Source organism: Triticum dicoccoides, chromosome 5A, assembly GCF_002162155.2.
Source record: "Triticum dicoccoides isolate Atlit2015 ecotype Zavitan chromosome 5A, WEW_v2.0, whole genome shotgun sequence".
Lineage (NCBI taxonomy): Eukaryota > Viridiplantae > Streptophyta > Magnoliopsida > Poales > Poaceae > Triticum > Triticum dicoccoides.
In genome coordinates, this window is record NC_041388.1 from 483429300 (window position 1) to 483437039 (window position 7740).

The following is a 7740-nucleotide window of genomic DNA, read 5'->3' on the forward strand; positions in this document are numbered from 1 at the left end:
GATGGCGAGAGGTCGTGCGGGCGAATGGCCCGTGCGGGAGGAGGAGATGGCGAGAGGTCGTGCGGGCGTGGAGGAACGGCCCGTGCGGGAGGATGCAGGGGGCGAGAGATCGTGCGTGCGTTGTGGGTAGATTTTTTTTAACCGCGGAGCAGGGTTAGCGATGGCCTTAATGCGTGGCTTGTAGCGTCAAACATAGAAGAATTATGGACCATCAGATTGTTGTAAATGAACGGACCTGATTGTTTGGATCTGCCCCTCTCTTCCTTTTATAGGGGTAGTAGATGGCATGGTGGGTAATTAAAGCGTAAAACGCGTTTAGTATGCTGGAGGGATGTAGACCATCAGATTGCAGGTTTCGATGGATAGGATGATCTGGCTCTTCGCCCTCTCTTTCTTTTATAGTGGTAGTAGATGAATAACTAACAAAAATGAGCATTAGGATGCAAGAAGCTAATCTTCAAAAAAAATGATATGGAAAGTAGACGATCACCTCATTTATATTGTAGAAAGTGGTTCCCATATATATCCACGGGGGCAGCACTTCTACTGAAGAAAGGAAGTTCATCGTTTTAAATGTACTGGAGCAAGGAAATTTTCAGGAAGATATTCTATTAGCCCCTGCAGTTTGGAAGAGCATCAATGATCAAAGAAGAAAAGTTATAACATGTGTTAGGGGTGGAATGAGATAATGACAGGGTGAACTAATGCAACATTTATCTGTTTCAAGAAGAAAAGGGTAAACAATTGTTTTCCTCACAACAAAAGGATACACCAAATAAATTGGCTAGAAGAGGAAATGCATGGTACCTGCAAATTGGAACTTGATTAATGAAAACCACTATATATATATGGCTTCCTACAAAACTGAACTTGATGAATAAATACAAAAATGGATGAACCCTGAAACGTGCTTCCCTGAATGAATGACAATTCTCATGGAGACATCTACTGAATACCAAACAAAATACATGTACTACCTGTCCATGTTCTCGTAGCTATATCATGAAACAAAATGGGTGCGTATGTGTTCATGTGAATATTATGTTTGACCTCATTTGACAACAAATCCTGCACATATGAGTGTGTACATGAATGCTAAATTGCCAGGCTTGCAATCTTTATCTCAGTTTTGTTCTCATTCCTAATTGTTGGTATTGAACGACATTGTAGCACAAATAGTTTGATGATACAAGGTCAGTCACTTACCATTGTTGAAGATGCATTCCAGTAAACACATCGTAGCACAAATGAGCTTTGGGTCTGGAAGTCCTCGAAGCCAGGAAGGACCACCGCGTGCCATGGGGATAGCGGTGATGATGGGGACGACTACCACGCCCAAGTCACCTGCAGCCGTGACGGAAGGCGACCTCACTGGATCTCAAGGGTAGTTGTGACGGTAGACGACCTTGCCAGATCACGTGGGGCAGAGGCATCTCCGCCTATGGCCGGCATCAACGGCAAGCGAGGAGAGCGGACGGATCCCGCATTGGTGTCGATGCGCCGGCGCCTCGCCTCGGTGTTAGATTGCGTGGGCGGCAGCACCTCCGCCTATGGCAGTGTCGACAGTGTGCGAGGAGGGGAAACGATCCCGCGACGCGCGGCGAGCCGAGGAGGCGCCGGTGCAGGGCGGTGCAGGAGAGGCACCAGGAGCAGTTGTATGGGGGAGGGAAGATGGGGGCGGTGAAGTCAGAAGAGGTGGAGGGAGGTTCTGCGATGCGTGTGAGAGGTTAATTTGGTAACTGGGAGTAATTAGTGGGGGTGCGGTGCCGAGGGTGCTAATAACAACCATGTTTTAGTTTAAACATCGGAGTGATATGGACCATTGGATCAAGTTGTTTGAATGGATGAAATTGTCTGAATCTCCGCCTCTCGTGCTTTTATAGGGTAGTAGATTCCTTCTATCGTTTACTTTGTATGTAAACCCACTAACTCAATTCTCTTGGCATGCAACCATGTACCCCACAAAATTTAATCTATTTATGTCAACCTGCACACATCCGACCTCTCCACACATGCCTCCCTCATCAAGGGCCCACTCAACATGCATGGGAAAAGATTTTCTATTCTATTATTCTACTTATATTCAATAGATATTTTTCAACTGTACACTAATCAAATAAAATATACAATATGTATTTTAGGTTCAGTTCATATATTATTAATCCAAGTATTCACGCCAAGTACAACCAAATCATTAAAATATATTGCAAACTACTTCTACTAAGTATATAGAAAAAAGTGATAAATTCATGGTACCAAATAAATATCATTGAAAATGTCCCAGCTCAATATGCAACCAAGCATGCAAAGAGGCTCGAATGTTTTAAATATGCTACCTATATTCAAAAAATATTTATAGTTATAAAATAATCACATTTACTTCCACGTTTAGTTCTTACATTATTAATTCAATGTTCATATTACCAAATTTCATTTACATATATTGCAGCAATTTCCGTAGCAATGCGCGGCATATCATCTAGCTTTTATGGACTATGGTAATTATGACATGTATCTAATCCTTTTGAAAGGTTACTTACTTGTGAGGTCGCCTAAAATGCATTGTCCGAATTAGGTTAAGTACCTAAAGGAATGTATAGCTAGGTGTATCACCCTCCTTTAGAAGCACTATATTATCTTATTTAAGGGACACTATCTTCGGTTCAGTAAAACTACCCAAGCTATTGGATCTTGCTCTTGTTCAGTTAGAACTCAGAAAAGATCCTTTGAAAATGTGCTTTGAGACAGAGACACCGGCTTGTAGACCAGAACAAGGAGATTGGCTTCTGTTGTTAGGAATGATAACTTGTCAATCTTCAATCTCGTAGAGGTTCAATTGTGATATAACCAATTTTGAAGTTGGTGCTACTAAGAAAGGCCTCCATGTCGAGGAGTTAGGGAACCTTGCCGTTTAGGGTTGGCCTAGGTATTTGGCTTCTCTCCGCTCCTGTTAACGGTTGGCTAAGTCCTATGTTTCGCTCTTGGTTTCATTTGCTTTGCTTGTTTTGGTATTCTGTTCTAGAATTATGCATTGTTGAGCGAAACTATTGTCGGGGTTACTTCTGCTGCATCCGGTTATCCCTATGTTGTTCCAGGGATCCAAATCTTGGATGCTTTGAGTTGACATTATCGAGAAATTATTATGTAAGGCTCTATACAATAGACCATTGATGTAATGTAAGTGCACATGATTAGTTGAAGCGCGGTTCATAGGTAGTATTGCAACCCAGTTTATGTGTCGAACTAGGGGAGCCAAAGGAAGCCAACTATTAGCCCGACAACTACGTTGCCACGCATGCAATTATGCTTGCACTCAAACCTTAGTTTTGAATAGTCTATTCTATCGGTTCATATGAGTGTGGTAAATAAGAGAATTAACTAAGTATGAATTAGAATGTAAATTAAATACTAAGACTAAATGAGGAAGTAACTAAAGAGGTTTAATGCAGATGAAGGAAGCTGTAATAAGGCTAAAGACATTCACATGGAGTCCGGATTCACCACCGTTAATCATAATCTACCATTTGGGTAGATACATAATATTTGGAATATGTGTTATGTGAGAAAAGATCCAACAATAAGATACATACTAATGCCTTAGTCCCGCATCATGCACAAACCAAATTAACCCTTCAGGACCGCTGCCAAAATACGATAATGATTAAGAGTCTCCCCATGGATGTGACATAAAGCATATTGGTCTTCGATATTCGACTACCAATGGTCTGCTAAGGAGAAAGGTAATTTCTATCACCGTTGTACCTCTAACCCCGCTTTGTAATGATAATAATATCCTTCATGTCCATGAATGGTAAAATATTATGAAGTCAACTTTCGCACAATAACATGAAGACCATTGCCACAAACCATATAACACAGACTAAATATCTTATTTGCATTCACCTCATATAAATACTTGGACTCCTACACATCCCCGGGAAGTAGGAAAACTACTTAGACATCTAAGTAATGAACATAAAGGTTAGAGTCAATTTACAACCCAACAACATGTTGGCGAAGGAGAGAGTCATGGTGGTGATGGTGATGGAGGCAGTGGTGCCGAGGTGGAGATGTTGGCGCTAGTGGAGGAGAGGGCACCGGCCCTCCGCCCGGTGCAGGGCTTTGGTGGAGACTCCCTCTTCCTTCTTCCTTGTCTTGGTCTTTCCTTTATGATGAAGATGGATCTTGGTGTTGCAATGCAGGTGTGGTGCCCCGTGATGGATTCTTTGGCGATTGATGGCAGCCATGGGTCCTTGATGCGGATCATCCCACGGTCATCCCCATGGACCTACCTTCGTCTCCCCAAGTTCCAAGAGGACCGATGACACAAGCATGTGCAAGAGGCAAGAGCTATCGAGACCGAGGTGACATCTCTCCTTAACGAGCTTCCTTATGAACCACGTGAGACATGGCTACTACCTCAGTTGGAAATGCTATGTGTTCTTAGGTATGAAGAAGGCCACCTCAGAGACTCTTTGAATGAAGACCAAGTCCCCATGGAGGCGCATGGAGGAGCACGACGAAAGGAATCGCTGAAATGCTACATCGGCGAGACATCCGGCGCCTGAAGGCTCGAGCAATAGCAACAAGGCAGCCACTGCAAAGCTCCAGGAGCCGGACATCCGGCCCGACAACTCCGGACATCCGGCCGAGCCACGGAAATCTGGCTCCCGGACACCAGTTCCGCGACCAGTCCCCAGGCCGGACATCCGGCCCCGATCCTAGAATCCAACGACCCACGAAGCCCCGGACATCCAGCACCTGCGCATGCCTAATCGGGCCAGAGACCCATGTATCCCCTCTCCTCCTCTTCTATCTCGTGGAACACTATATATAGACCCCCACCTCCCCCTAGTTTGGTTTAGCAAAGTATATTGAGATATTATAGAGAGCTTTGCTCATCTACCCCTCCTCTTGGAGATCAATACCTATTAGGAGAAGGCCCCCAAGTGGATATCAATACATCCTCTTGGAGAAGACTATCATCAAGACCTTGTCTCCTTTGGCTTTGGGAAGAACCTTACCTTTGTGCTATTTTCCCTTGTTTGTTCATGTTATGCTTGTGGATTTCATGTATGCTATTCTAGTGGATGTGTGATTTGGGTTTGTTTGAGTGGTTCCACTTATTGTTCTTGTTGATTTACCCTTCCCCCCTCCAAGTGTGGACAGATCATCAAATTAGGTTTCCACCCTACATCTTGGTATCAGAGCCAGCTTGCTCTTGACCGTCTTGGATCAGAGCAAAGTTGATTTACATCTAGGAGTCCCTACCCCCACTTTCTAGCCTAATTTTGTTTGTTTTTGCCCAATTCCGAAAATCCCCACAAAAAGAACCATACCTATTTTTTTGTAGTTTGTTGGTTTTACGATATTTTGTTGATTTTGATCTGTGGATTTGAAGTGTTTCAGGTGGATCTAGCTTCTACACACATCCCCCACCATTTCCATCCACGAAATTCGCTCAATTTTGCCAAAAAAATTGTCCCCAAATTCATCACCAAAGTTCATCCACGGATCTCACCAGCCGGACATCTGGCCCGACCCCCAGGCATCCGGCGCCGTGCAACCAACATCTCCACCCCTCCAAAAATTTCCCAAGTTTTGACCGATTTCCCACCATTTCTTCTGCAACCACCTCCGACTTCCGCAACCACCCGCAATTTTGCCAAGTTTGTCATTTATAATTTGAGTTTGCGGTTTCCGTTTCCTAACGTGTTTCGGCTACTTAGGGATGGTTCGTCATCGACATTACCACCACTCAACTTCATGGCGGACTCGATATCGACAACGACCACTTCACCATTTTGACACCCCACCATAAGCAAGGACAGTAACCTCGATGACATCATTCTAAATTCTCCTTTCCTTTGCATTGTTAACCCCGAGCCATTTTGCGTCACGTTCCTACCGAGACTAGTCATTGAGTATTGTCGGGCAACGCTACTTGTGCACTTTAGTGATATGCGTTCCACATAGCTTTCATTGCGTGCATATGTCATCATATCGTCTCTTGTGTCATCAAATTGTTCCCGCATATACATAATTGCTATCTTGGTTTGAGCATTCCGCATAGTGGCCATATCCAAAAAAAGAGATAAAATCTTTTAAGAAAAGAGAAAACAAAGATCTTGTAAGCAATAGCCATAGCATCACACTACATTGCATCAAATATTCGATCATCTTGGATCATCGTGTGCAAGTTCACCTCGAACCATATATACATACCATACTTGGGATAGAAAGTTGATACGTTTTGTATCTCATAGGTTGTGCACAAGTTGCGTATCTCGCCTTTTGAGCACGATTGCTAGTGTCAATCTAGTGTTGTGCAACACGAGCGTTTTCCGTGGATTCCACATTTTGTGCTCATTCCTTGGTTGCACAACCCCAATTATCTATCCATGTGTGTGTTTCCATGTTCCACTTGTTGCTATTGGTCTACTTGTTTCACTTGTGAATTTTTGAATCTCTGTTAACATTATTGATATCTTGCTAACAATTGCATCAATTTTGTGCCACTTATCCTCACCGAGCTGCTCTATAAGCTTTACTTTTGTAGGTGTGAGAAACAAACCCGGTACCAGTTCTCCTATTACATCATTACATTGAGTGATACTCAATACACCCTCAATCTTTGTAAAAGGTAACTTTGGTTTTGTTCTCTCATTTCCTACTCACCTCTACTTGACTATGATGGGTAGGCCAAGCACTTCTTCCAACCCACTCTATGATGAGCAAGACGCACCGAATGACTACGTCTCAAAGGTTCAACTCTTTGGCGTTCAACGAGCCTTGCATCAATAAAATGATGTTTTGGGAGACCGCATCGAGCAACTCGCAACCGACTTGCACCAATCCGAAACAAGAACAAGATACTACCTTGACAACAAGCTTACTACCCAAATGGAAGAGTTTCGTGCCATGATGGTCAACCGCGCTTCTTCCACATCTTCTTCGTCAAGAGGATGCCATTCAAGGCGACATTCTTCAGATACATCATCGGATGCAAGTCTTCCACGAGCTCGTTCTTATATTTGAGATGACCACCAAGATCATAAAGCTTCACAAAATCCATTCCATCGCAATGGTTTGCAAGACCTTCTTTGTGAGCGCGAATGACATCATCGTCAAGAACAAGATGCCATGAACAAGGAGCAAGCCCGACAACGTCAACGCCAAGAAGAGCAAGATGGCGATGCACTACGACAAGAACAACATCGCCGTGAGGAACAAGCACTTGAAACATAACGTGCTCTCCAAGAAGCCCCTCGCGCTGTCAACGAGCGCAACCGTCGTGTTGGCGAAGAAGAAGAGGCACGCCATCAAGTGAGCCAATAGGAAGACGCGCATCTTGAGGAGTGCCAAGAAAGGAGGAACCGAGCAAGAATCCCTCGCCCTCAACGAGAAGCTAATCAAGCGGAACAAGAGGAGCAAGAGGTTGAAGACCCTCCTCCAAGACAAGAGTGGCGACAATATCAACATGATGACAAGAAACGCTACGGCAAGCTCAAGTTCAATATGCCTAAATTCTCCGGAGGCACCGACACTGAAGACTACCTCTCATGGGCCTTAAAAGTGGACAAGATATTCCGTCTTCATAACTACGATGAGGAAGAGAAGGTAGCCATGGCATCACTTGAATTCCAAGATTATGTTCTCATTTGGTCCGAGCAAGTCATCGAGCGGCGCCAAGAGAAAGGCGAACCGCCAATCACAACTTGGACCCAAATGAAGGATGTC

At 44.0% G+C, this 7740-nt stretch overlaps 1 long non-coding RNA gene across 5 annotated transcripts in view; it reads right to left on the minus strand.

Annotated features, from left to right (window-relative positions):
- Window positions 1-1685, minus strand: part of LOC119302348 — a 5875-nt gene extending 4190 nt beyond the window's left edge. For 4 of the 5 annotated variants that reach the window (XR_005147494.1, XR_005147493.1, XR_005147495.1 and 1 more), the window contains exons 1-2: window positions 1207-1685; window positions 491-807 (exon numbers count right to left, since the gene is read on the minus strand). This is a non-coding gene — a long non-coding RNA (uncharacterized LOC119302348). The remainder of the gene's footprint in view (window positions 1-490; window positions 808-1206) is intronic. The other variant, XR_005147492.1, reaches the window with a different exon arrangement.
- Window positions 1686-7740: the final 6055 nt, after the last annotated feature.